General features: G+C 38.3%; 1 protein-coding gene across 1 annotated transcript in view; it reads left to right on the forward strand.

Annotated features, from left to right (window-relative positions):
• Nucleotides 1–13,682, forward strand: part of LOC132090946 (5'-AMP-activated protein kinase subunit gamma-1-like) — a 360,625-nt gene that overhangs the window by 323,105 nt on the left and 23,838 nt on the right. The window lies entirely within an intron of this gene.

Here is a 13,682-nt window from a genome sequence, read left to right on the forward strand (position 1 = left end):
CTACTTCTGATTATGTTAACAGTGTAAATAGATGAATATTTCCAAGTGGTCAGGGTTTAGATGGTTAGCTTTCAGATTTTGATATACACTGGAAAATAACAGTAGTTGTGGTTATTTTTGGCAGTCAACATATAAGTTATTTGTGATTTCATTATATAATAGTGGGTGTATTACTGGTGGATTCTTTTTTGAAAGCTCTTAAAATCATCAAATGGACTATATTTGCTGTCTTTTACTTTTTCCTTGTTCTTTCTTTATGCCAGCAGCATTTTTGAAAGTTATAATTTTGGAGTTGTTAAGAATTTTAAAGAAATCTCTTCTGTTCACCAAGGCTGTATTTATTTGATCAGAAATAGAGTCAAACCAATAATATTGCAAAATATTATTAAGATTGAACTGTTTTCTATGCGAATATGTTGTCAAATGTAATGTATTACTATGATCAAATCTGAATTTTCAGCATCATTACATTTCTGATTATCATCAATGTTGACAAAAGTCATATTTTTGTGAACGAATAGGTTCAAAAGAACAACCTTTTGTAACATTAGAAATGTCACTTTTGATCAATCAATTTAATGCATCCTTGCTGAATAAAAGTTTTAATTTCTTAAAAAAAAGAAAAAAAGAACACTTTTGATTATTGCAGTGTGCAATGTTTTATCCCATACACAACCGTTGGTGCGTTATTGTAAATACTACTATTGTTTTGCATTGTACTATTTTGGTTTCTAAATCAAAAAAGCTTTCTGTGCCGATGTATTGAACCCCAGAAGGTTCTGTTAATACGATACGTCTGATACGATGTCTTCACACCAAATCAAGTCTGTTTCTGATAGGAAATTATATGTGCTGACAGGTTTGGCCACAAACACTGTTCTCACAGAGAGTCCGGCTCACTGCTTTGTTTCTTTGAGAATATAAATATTTCCTTCTCCATCCCATTTCAGCGAGCATGTGGTCTGATTTTTCCCCGGAGTCCCGGGCCCTTTTGCCCAGTGGTGTAAACCATATAGCCCCTCGGGGAGTTGGCTGAGGGGGCGATACGGAGGCCCTGTTGATTTCTGTTTGGCCTTTCTCTTTCTCGGGCCAGAGCGGCATGTCACATTAGAAAGGTTTATTTTCCTACATCAGAGCAAAGCACATCATTCTTCACTCGCTGTGCCGAGCTGAACCTGAGAGAAAAACACAGAGAGAGACTTTGACCGAATGACTCCACAAGCAAAACACCCGCTGCCATCATTCACCGTGAGCACAACTGCATGCAAATGACTCCTAGTGACCTAGTAATCTGAGATTTTTTATGTGCAAAAATCTTTTTTTCTTAATTGCAATTACAGTATCTATTTTTATATTCAGCAGAAAGTCACAGCGTGAAATATCCTTTTTAATGTTGGTTTTTTGTCATCTATGTATCCCCAAAAATCACATAAGATGTGTTTAATATCTCAGTTGCTTTTCCTTGACGGCATTGAGATTTTTCCTGGTCATCTGGCTCTCAGATGTTTGTCCTGATGCAATGATCTCACATGTGTCTCCTTTTCAGAAGAGCAATGTCTCGATCTGTGCTCAGATTTTCTAAGAGAGTTATGCAATCCAAAGTCAAGCATCTCAATATGAATACAAACATGTAGCATCAAATTCACATTAATTTCCTAGTTCTATACTCCTGCTTAAATATTTGGGGTCAGTAAGATATATTTTTTATGAGAGAGAAATACTTTTATTAATTAGGAATGCATTCAAATTTATCAAACGTGACAGGAAAGACATTTCTATTTCTATTCTAAAGGATTTCTATTTCAAATAAATGCTGTTCTTTTGAACTTTCTATTCATTAAAGAATCTTGAAAAAAAAAGCGTAACAGTTTTTCTTTTCAACATTTATAAAACATTTAATTAGAGATGTTTCTTGAGCAGCAAGTCAGCATTTTAGAATGCTTTCTGAAGATCATGTGACAATGAAGGCCGGAGTAATGATGCTAAAAAAAAACAGATTTGATCACAGGAATAAATTACATTTCACAATATATTCACATAGAAAACAACCTTTTTGAACTGCACTTGCAAATAATAAATGACTCAAGTGGGTGTATTAAACAGGAAAAACATCTGAGATAAAGTTGATAAGCAAGAGGTCTATTAAATCTGCAAAGCTGAAAAAGTGCCTCCTCTGAGCAGTAAGATGTTCCTCAGGGTGAAGAGTGTTAATATCAGGCTCTCTGCTGTGGTGGTATCAGGTCGGTGTCTGAGCACACAGTGACCCAGTGGTGGTCTGAGAGGATGGAGCTGTTTGAAGGCCGCGGCCCCTGACCGAACGGTTCTCTGACCACAAATAAACAGAGATCTGGAATGCAGCTCCCTGAGCACAGCGAACACACACTCCACTAAAGAACAACATCAATCACTGCAGCACCAACACACACACACACACACACACACACACACACACACACACACACAGAATGATACCCAATCCACAGCACTATGACTATGAATGAGGCACAAACAAGTACAAAAGAGTCTGCAATTAGAACGTAATTAGAAACTTTGTAGATGCAAAATGCAATAGGCTACATGGTAAATGTGTAGATTTACCATCAACAAAAATATCAAATGTTGTTTTTTTTTTTTTTTTTGCATATAAAATGGGCAAATAAATCACTGTTAGGATGGATTTTTAATCATTCTGATGGTTGATCCAGTGCTGTTGGCCACTGTCCTCATTTTTTCCACTTTGAATACAAGTTTATCAGTTTTCACAGCAACACTGTCCCCTGCTGACAGAGCAAAACAGCAGACATGATCACATACAGCACGGAAAACTGCATTTACACACATCTAAAGTAAACCGTAGTAACAATGATATTAATAATATTAAAACGTCTTTGGAGATTTTAGATGTAGCATGTATTTTCTTTGTTAGATGCTAGATGCTTTTATCCAAAGCATTGGATATTATTACTTTTAATAATATTTTGAAAATACTGTATTTTTATATTTTGTGTTTTCATTTAAATTTTTGTTAAAATTTTTGCTATTTTGTTATTATTTATTGTGTTGGGATTTTTTCTGTTTTATTAATATCGATCATTTATATTTATTTTAATATTATTTAATAGTATTTATTTTAGTACACCAAATTAAACTGAAAGAAAACAAGAAATGTTGCCTTGGCAACTAGCTGAAAAAAAAAGTTTAATAAAGTAAAAATAAGTTTATATTTGATTTTATATTAAGTAACAATTTTTAGATATATATTTATTTTTGTAATGGTTTCAGGGTTTTAACCCTGCATGATAGGAACAACATATACAACAATATCCACAGTAATGCACTACTAACTTTTGATGGTAAACAATGTTATGTGTAGATGCATAAACAGAAGTTGTGCACTATTGTATATATTAAGGTATAAACAGAATTGCCTTCGAATGGCAAATTCAGTGCTGTAAATGCACAGCAAAGTCTTGAAACTGCTGAATATTCTGCATTATCCAGCACTAAATAAACTTGCTGACATTAAGTGACAGCTGTCAATCAATCAGCTGACAGATCTTCAGGAGCATGACTTGCAAGATCTGAAAGAAGAACATGAAACAATTTATTTTCAGGAACACTAAATACAGCAATTTCTGAATTCTGCAAAACGTTTGACATTTAGATAAGACAGACAATAAATCAAACAAATGTGATGGTGGTGTTGCGGAGTGTAGAATAAATTCTGTAAAACTTGTCAGTTTAAATACTAATAACAATGTGTAGCATTGTACAATAGATTGGTAATTAAATTTGCTTTGTTAAATATGAAAATAGCCATAGCACTTTGTCAAAGAGTCATTATGTATGACAGTAGACATGGTGTGTTTGACCTAGAAACTGTGAATTGGTAATTAGCCCGCAAATGAAAACTGGTTGGAATGCATTAATTAGACTCTCCTCTGCCCGTCTCATGGTGAAGAAGCGCTGTGAAAGCTTTCTGTGTAATTGATATTGAGAGAGATCATAAAGTCAGTCGAAATCAAATGAAAACGGCTAATTGGCAGAGTTATTACCTTTAGAGTCCATCATTACCAACTACATTCAATATACTCTTTACACTTTCCCTTTCACACGGTAATTGGATTCGTGATGAAGAATGAAGTTTGTAGAAATAGCCTTTTTTTCAATCAGAGCCTTTTAATTGAAAGTAAATCTTTTTTTCCACCAGCAAAGAGTTTGTATATACATCACTACACGAAGAAATAGGACAGACATGACATAAAAGAGTCGACACGTGTCAAACAGGAGAAATACTACTGTTATCCAATCAGAGTCTGTGTATTGTGTTGTGCATAATTTGATATAAAAGGCATTCCTATGGAGTCAATTTAACGCCATTTTTTTGCAATACATATGTTCCATGGTCATATCTATTAATTTATTTGCAACGCTGCTTTTATTTTGTGTGTCAGTCTAGTTTGAGCTTGCGATACCATTTTTCCTTTGCGCTTCACTTTTCTGCACGTCTCTCTTTGTGGCACTGTTTTGATGTGGGGGTGGAGTCAAGGGACGGGGGCGTGTACAACATGCCTCCCTGGAAGTGACGTCATCGGCCCGAGACACAACTCACTGATCCAGGTCCTGTCCAGTGTTGCCAAGTCCGCTTATTATAAGCGACTTTGGGCTTGTTTTTCTGTAAAGTCGCTTACAAATATTGGTAGTCGTGGGTCGCTTTTTTTGGGGCTTTTTTCTAAAGTGTAATTGCTTATTCGGGCTTGTTCCCAACTCCATAATAATTTATCAAGCAGATATTTTCTATATGTTATTTAAACGTAGGAGTTCTAGCCTGTTCTCTCTCTCCCTCCCCTTTCCCTATACACACCATAGACAGTAAAAGAAATGGACTCAGCGACCCCATTGGAACTCAATTGAGACAAGTGAAGCCCATTTTTTGCGATTTTTAGCACTTCCGTTTCTGATGCACAGACTCAAACTAAGCTTGATGACGTCAGCAACCTGTCTGACAGATGTAAATCTTCTAGTAGCTGTGCGTGCAAACTGCCATCGTTAATCTTGCAGAGACGGCGAGCTTGAGCGGGGAGTTCTTTGGCGTGAGTGAGCAGGAGTAAGTATTCTGATTAATTATTTTGTATAGTATTTTAAAATGTAACGCCAGGGCTTGTATCTATGGGCTTCTCTCTTGACGTCTCCCCGATTGCCTGCGAGCTTCTCCTCCTGTCTGTACGGTAATTTCTCTACTGTGCGACAGAGAGTTGAGTGGTTATGACGCAATCGTTAGCCTATTTTTACAAAAACTGTTTCTACGGGGCCGGTAATGGAGCCCTTTATACATTGTCGTGTATCTTTAGAAATAAATAATGGACAAATGGAGTCTTTAAACGCCTCAAATGTAAAGTTATTCGCTGTCAAAGTGACGCCAAAATGAATGGGAGTCAATGGGATGCTAACGCAAGTGAAGTTCTGCTACAAGATGGCGGCACGCGGCTGACTTCAACTTCCGGTCGACTTCCTTCCCGCCTGATACACACAGGAGACAGCAGATTTCTTCCCCTCCCACATCCTGCTTCTTATTGGCTCTGACCCAGATGGCAACGAGTACTAACCAATCAGAGGCAGATCAGGGCAATCTGTTTTTTTTTTCTGGTTAGGGAAACGTGGTTGAGTGATGTAAACTTAAAATAAATGCGAGCGAATTGCGACTGATGGTGACTGAGTGGACTGTAGGAGAGTTTTTATTATACAATAATAAATAAAGAATTTGTGAATTCAGGATGATTTATTTGTGTGTGTAAATTTTAATTATCAGATGTTTACTGTGTATATAATGTACTCGGTAGATCAGTCTATATTTGATATCCCATCAGTTTTCTAATGTTAAATAATGTTAAAAGATGGTTTAACAAATAAATTGACTCCTTTCAAATCTTTAACAGCAGTGAGATTAAATGGAGCTCAAATGGAGATTTACCACAGCAGTCTAATGCTTCAAAATGAACTCAAATATGAGCCCCCAACCAAGCCCATACAGGAAAATAAATAAATAAATACATTAAAAAAAAAATCAGATCAATTAGAGTTAGGGTAAGTGGTCAGAGATCAATGAAACATTTTTGAAATTAAATTTAGTTACTAATTAATTACTTTTAGGATAAATGCAAATTTGGGTGGAATAGCATATCAAAACTGGATTAATAATGATTTGATAATGTTTAATTTTATTTATACTGTTTTTAGATTAAAAAGTATTATTTATGATATATGATATATTATATATGATTTTTTATTTGAATGTGTATTTAAAAGTTTTTTTTTTTTTTATAAAACAAAAAACAAAAAAAAGAAGTAAATGTATTTTTGGGATTGAAATGCATGAAGGGCAAAATACCTTTTTAAAATGCATATGTTGATCATTTTTAAATTGATTTTCAAAAATATTTGATGATGATGATGATGGCTTTTCTCAAACCCAAAGTTCTACACAAGACAATTTACAAATACAGTAAAAAAAAAAATATATATATATATATATATATATATATATATATATATATATATACACTTACTTAAAGGATTATTAGGAACACCTGTTCAATTTCTCATTAATGCAATTATCTAACCAACCAATCACATTTCCACAACCATTTCTAGGGTTTACAAAGAATGGTGTGAAAAGGGAAAAACATTCGCGACAGTCCTTTGGGCGAAAAATGCCCTGTTGATGCTAGAGGTCAGAGGAGAATGGGCCGACTGATTCAAGCTGATAGAAGAACAACTTTGACTGAAATAACCACTCGTTACAACCGAGGTATGCAGCAAAGCATTTGTGAAGCCACAACACGCACAACCTTGAGGCGGATGGGCTACAACAGCAGAAGACCCCACCGGGTACCACTCATCTCCACTACAAATAAATAAATTGCCTGGTCTGATGAGTCTCTGATGATTTCTGTATACACATTCAGATGGTAGAGTCAGAATTTGGCGTAAACAGAAGGAGAACATGGATCCATCATGCCTTGTTACCACTGTGCAGGCTTGTGGTGGTGGTGTAATGTTGTGGGGGATGTTTTCTTGGCACACTTTAGGCCCCTTAGTGCCAATTGGGCATCGTTTAAATGCCACGGCCAACCTGAACATTGTTTCTGACCATATACCTTATGATCACCAAGTACCGATCCTCTGATGGCTACTTCCAGCAGGATAATGCACCATGTCACAAAGCTCGAATCATTTCAAATTGGTTTCTTGAACATGACAAATAGTTCACTGTACTAAAATGGCCCCCACAGTCACCAGATCTCAACCCAATAGAGCATCTTTGGGATGTGGTGGAACGGGAGCTTTGTGCCCTAGATGTGCAAATATTTTAGCAAATAACTCATCTCTATACTGTACATGTATACAGTATGTCTTTTTTATTTGACCTGTCCTAAATAATTTTCATGATGATGTCATCTTGCACTGGTGGGTGGGTCTAAATTAATGTCCAATCAAACGAAGTCTAGGAAGAGAATGTCCCACCACAATAAACACGTAGTAAATCATGTCAAACACATCAGCTTTATGAAACTAAACACACACTGTCTCAGGATGTATGTTAGTTTTTTGTGCATCTGGTGGTCTTTGTGTCCTTGGCAGTGATCTGAGGAAAATCACATCTCAGACCTTCCACAGTTAGTCTCCGTTAGCTGGACGGCTAATCGCTGCTCTGGACCCTGCCAGGTGTCACAGCATGATAGAGAGAGAGACAGGCAAGCACACTTCACATCTCACTGAAAAACACTCCCTCATTCATTTCCGAAGCTGGGCTTTTTATTTAATATGCTATTCAGAGAAATATGGCTTTGAGTAATTTGTAGTCAAATACAGTAGAGTCTGTGACTCACTGTAGATCTGATGTATAGTGCACAAGTCATATGGTTTATGTCCTTTTCGGAGCTGGGAAGAAGCAGCATGAACATCTTTTTTTTTGTGCATGCAAATAAAGTCATTTAGGATTTAAAAAGAATTTTGCATGTATCTTAAAGGCTTATGGGACCCTGGAGAAAATGTTGATCACTGAGGGTTCTCAGGAGAAACATCCGATCAGAAGATATATTGTACACACTATACCCTTCAGAAGGATTCTTCGGCAAGGAGCCATCAAATTATTTAAAAGTGACAGTAAGCACATTTATAATGTTAAAAATTGTTTATATTTCAGTAACTTTCTATTCATCAAAGAATCCTGGAAAATAGAATGTATCAAGGTTTCCACAAAAATATTCAGCAGCACAACTGTTTTTAACATTGATAATAATCAGAAATGTTTCTTGAGCAGCAAATCATCATATTAGAATGATTTCTGAAGGATCATGTGACACTGAAGACTGTAGAAAAAGACATCTCAAAAGAAAGCATATAATGCAGCCTTAAAATACACATATAGACTGAGTTTTAACTTTAATTTAGTCAATAAACCAAAAGCACATTTTGGAACCGACACAGAGAGGAAACGAGGAGAGATGATTCCCCTGCACAGTAAGCACAGAGTCCACGGGGGAAAGAATCACTTTAATAAAGGGTCCTCGATCGGGCCCCTCCACGGTATACTGTCAACCCGAGGGCCAAAGCTCCAGCGCAGAGCCGAGGAAGAGTGACAGCATGCACACCGCAAGATCCTCACTGCAGGAGAAACACGAGGAGTGCCTGCATCTGATGCAACGTGACTTCTGCTATTCTCATCCGCGTCGCGTGCTCCTGTGGCGGCGGGACCGAGGGATGTCTGACATCGAGTCCTGCTCTCTGATGCGCTCCTGGCTGTGTGAAAGCAAATCTGAGCATTTTCTTCACCCACAGCTGCTTGCAGTAAACAACGAGTTTGCACCCGCTAACATTAGCACGATTCTCACCGGGAACATCAGCACTGCTCAGCTCCAGTTAGACTGGATTGCAAGAAGTTTCATTTGTGGTTGTGGGTAAATGTAGTAGAAGAGTGCTGGTGTGTGTGTGTGTGTGTGTGGGTGTGTGTATGTGTGTGAGGTGACAGACAGCTGGAGTCCTGAAATGTGACAAAACCTCAGGCCTCACGCTGCTAATGTGAGAGAAACGTTATGAGCTGAAACTAAAACTATAAAATTTAAAATGTTTTGTTTATTCAAATAAAGCTGAAATAAAATCCTATAACTAGAAGCATAATATGAAAAAGTCAACTTTGTTGCGTTGGCAACAAAATGAAATAAAATACAAAAAAAGTACAAACACTAAAACTGAATGATGATGATGATGATGATGATGATGACATTAAAATTACAAAAGCAAACTAAAATAAAAAAAATAAATGCAAAATATGGATAGCTAAATACTATAATAGTATTAAATAGGCTACTTAACATTCTTTAAGATGAATTCATACTTTTTTACATTTTAAAATGGCACTTTACTACTATGATCTACAACATACTGTAGTTCATATAGTAACATCAATAATATAGTAATAATTACATTAGAGTAATTATCCTAACATTTTTGTGGAAAGTTATTGGGGAAAAGTTCTTAATTTTCATGATAATAATTCAACAATGCACAAAATCTTATTGGTAGTAAAAATAGGCTTAATTTTAACATTTTTAAATATAATATAATATATGTTTCTTCCAAAAATATTTACACACTTAAAAAACAACAAAAAGAGATTTCTTCTAAATAATAGTCCATGCAAATTCATCTTTAAAAGTTGCATTAATGAATCTCACTTCATTATCCATTGTTTATTTACTGACATCCATTTATGATGTTTGTTTCCGTGTATTTGAAAGAAAGTTTTAAGTGTTAATATAACACAAATCGGCAGAATGCCAGAATGACTTCCCTGGAAAACGTCTTGGTTACGTATGTAACCCTCGTTCCCTGAAGAAGGGAACAGAAACGTTACGAATGGGATCTCGCCCAAGAGCCCAATCACCTTCGAGTGGTACAAAACAAGCCAATGGTACACAAAGTACCTTGGTCTGTGGGATTTGCATCACGAGCTCCTCCCCGCAGAGGGGCTATATAAGGAGCAACGCGAGCAACTCGCATTCAAGTCTTCACTGAGGAGCCAAGCCAGTGACCCGGCCGTTCAGCGGAACAGCAATGTGGCAAGGGGACGTACCATCTCCGTTCCCTTCTTCAGGGAATGAGGGTTACGTAGCCTAGACATTCCCTTTCAGTCGGTCACGTTTGGCGTTACGAATGGGGTCCCTTACAAAACGCCACATGGCTGTCTTCCAGCGACCCGTGTGAGTGATAGCACCCTGTTGCGAGGCCAGCACGAGTGAGGGCTCATAACTTACACAGAATACACTGGGTAGCATATTCCAGCTGGACGTTCTCTAGCAGGCTGCCTGCCCATGGGAGGACTTACAGAAGGCAGGTATCCACCCAGGTGGTGATACATAAGAACTCTGAGGTACCCAGCCCGCAGAGTGGAAGTTTCAACGACAGAGCTGGCAAGGGGCTTGCCAAGGGAAAGACACATGCTGCGGAGAGACTTACTGTGGACATACACACGTGGGATTGCCCAGAAAGGGGAATCACACCACATGGAGGCACCTAGTCCCACACAGGGCTGACCAAGGGGCATGTACACAAATGTTGGACATTAATAGTGCTGGAGGAACCCAGGGTTCTGACTGAGGAACTCACCTGAGGGGAATAGCGCACGCATCCAGTCCGTGGAGTTGAATTGTGCAGCAAGCGGATTGACACCGAGCAGGTCCTTACTGGCCCGAAGAGGCGAGTACCCGGGAGGACACGGGCTCTACACGGAGATTATAAAATCTTGCGAATGTGTTAAGTGTCGCCCAGCCTGCAGCTCTACAGATATCTGTTAGCGATGCGCCATGCGCCATGCGCCATGCGCCAGCGCCCAGGAGGAAGCTACATTCCTAGTTGAGTGAGCTCACACCCCTAGGGGGCATGGAAGGTCTTGAGCCTGATAAGCCAGGACAATAGCATCCACTATACAGTGGGATAACCTCTGCTTGGAGACAGCCTTTCCCTTCTGCTGGCCTCCGTAACAGACAAAGAGCTGGTCTGAGGTCCTAAGGCACCGAGTTCTGTCCACGTAGGTGCGGAGCACACGTACTGGACAGAGGAGCGCCAGGGATGGGTCTGCCTCCTCCAGGGGCAGCGCTTGCAAGTTCACCACCTGATCCCTAAAAGGAGTGGTGGGAACTTTGGGCACGTACCCAGGCCGGGGTCTCAAGATAACGTGAGAGTTAGCCGGCCCGAAATTCCAGGCACGCTTCGTCAACTGAAAATGCCTGCAGGTCCCCGACCCTCTTCACCGAAGCCAAGGCCGTCAGGAGCGTCGTTTTCAAAGATAAAAACTTTAGCTCTACTGAGAGCAATGGTTCGAAGGGAGCCCTCTGCAGTGCCGATAGAACCACTGCGAGGTCCCAAGAGGGGACTTGCTGAGGGCGAGGCGGATTGAGCCTCCTTGCTCCCCTCAGGAACCTGATGATCAGATCGTGCCTCCCCAGAGACTTACCTTCAACAGGGTCATGGTGAGCCGAAATGGCGGCCACATAGACCTTGAGGGTGGAAGGAGACAGCCTTCATTCCAACCCCTCCTGAAGAAAGGAAAGCACTGACCCAATCGGACATTTCGAGGGGTCCTCCCGCCGTGAAGAACACCAAGTGACAAAGAGGTTCCACTTCAAAGCATAGGCGTGTCACAGCACTCCAGTCCATCAGTTAATGACTTGTGAAGTGAAAAGCTGCATGTTTGTAAGAAACAAATCCATCATTAAAATGTTTAACTTTAAACCGTTGCTTAAAGACTCTTAAACTTGCTCTTGGCAGAAATACAAACCAAGTTACACCACAACTGATCATTCATCCATAATGCTGATGTCTGTGATGTTGATTTCCCTCCAACATGATGTCACTTCCTGAAGGAAGATGTCCATAGACCGGGATTTCCATAGTTAATGGGGTTTTACTTTTTTGTATTATTTTAATCCATATGTTGTAATTACATTTGTGCATCTTATTAATGATCAATTAAAAAATAAAAATGAAGGGTATTACAAAAGGGAAAAAGATGGAAAGTTATAATGAGGACACAGAAGTTTTTAATTGTAGAAGCTGACAAAATGATCAACCATGCTCAAGCCAAAGTATACTGGTTCAATAATAATATGACTTATATGATGAGTTTAATATTTCATTTAATATAATAAAGCCTGAAAATGTACAAATGAGCTATGACATCTGAAGTGTTTTTTTGTTAAAGTCAGTAAATGATGATTTGACTGTTAAAGGTAACTCAAAGTAAAGTGCAAAGTAAAACCCCCCTGAACTGCAGACGCACGTGTGTGTGTGTGTGTGTGTGTGTGTGTGTGTGTGTGTGTGTGTGTGTGTGTGTGTGTGTGTGAGAGCAGAGGTCGGTTCACCCGCGGCCCTGTGAACAGTAATGAACTCCTGCACATGTGGGAATTCTGACACTTGTTCTCACTCACCATTTTTCAGGACCATTTGTTTAATTAAAAGAGCACTTTTTCGAGAAATTAATTGTCGGCATCTTGCCTCTGGCTCCACTCTCACACGGGCTGTGCTGTGATGACATTCAGCCCACGGCTCTGTGTGTGTGTGTGTGTGTGTGTGTGTGTGTGTGTGTGTGTGTGTGTGTGTGTGTGTGTGTGTGTGTGTGTGTGTGTGTGTGTGTGTGTGTGTGTGTGTGTGTGTGTGTGTGTGTGTGTGTGTGTGTGTGTGTGTGGAGAGAGCAGTGAGTTTCAGTGCTGCTGATGGCCAGGATCAGAGATTGTTTGATCTCAGTGTTATCCAGCAAAATGAGATCTGGACACAATCATCCAAACAGCTCTAACACTATGAAGAGAGGCACAAAAATGAAATGTGGCAATCAAACTAAATTAATTAAAGCATTAAAATATAGTGAATGTCTTTAAAGCTGAAGAGGGCTTAAAAAGTTAAGTAGCTGCCTTGAATTTTTAAGTACAATCAACTTGGTTGTATAAGTCATTTCTACTTAAATTATATTAAACTGACTTTAAAAATGTTTTGTAACTTGTTTCAAAAAAGTTAACAAGTACACATCATGCAAAATGCATACATACCCTCAAATACTTTTACCTTTTTTTTTTGAGTGTTAATATCATGTTATCTGGGTGCTGATAAAACTATTATTTGATGGTTGAGGTAAATATAAGGATATGAAAACAATTCAGCATATATTTAAGTAAGATACCATGTTTTTACTATATTTGAGAGAAATCTATTGTATGAGTACCCATTTGGTTATCTTGCAGTACCATGTTTTTTCAGTAGACTTTTACACTTGTGCACAAAACAACAACAAACAAACAAACAAACAAAAGCAATAAACAAGAGGTAACAAAAACGTATTTCTTATTTTTACATCAAAACACACATGGAATACAAATATTACAAACCTGTAATAATTAAATAGTATAACAACTCTCCAAACACTGTATATCCATTTTTAAAATGTTAAAATATTCATTTATTCAACAATTAACATATCAAACCAATCATATTAAAACAAGACAGATAGGCTTATTGAAATGAATGTAATTCCCGGTTATTAAATATTTAACTCTGATTACTATGAGGATTACTACATTTGCTCCAGTTATGAAATCTGTTAACTTTCATGAAATATGAATATTACATTT

This window comes from Carassius carassius, chromosome 17, assembly GCF_963082965.1.
Source record: "Carassius carassius chromosome 17, fCarCar2.1, whole genome shotgun sequence".
Lineage (NCBI taxonomy): Eukaryota > Metazoa > Chordata > Actinopteri > Cypriniformes > Cyprinidae > Carassius > Carassius carassius.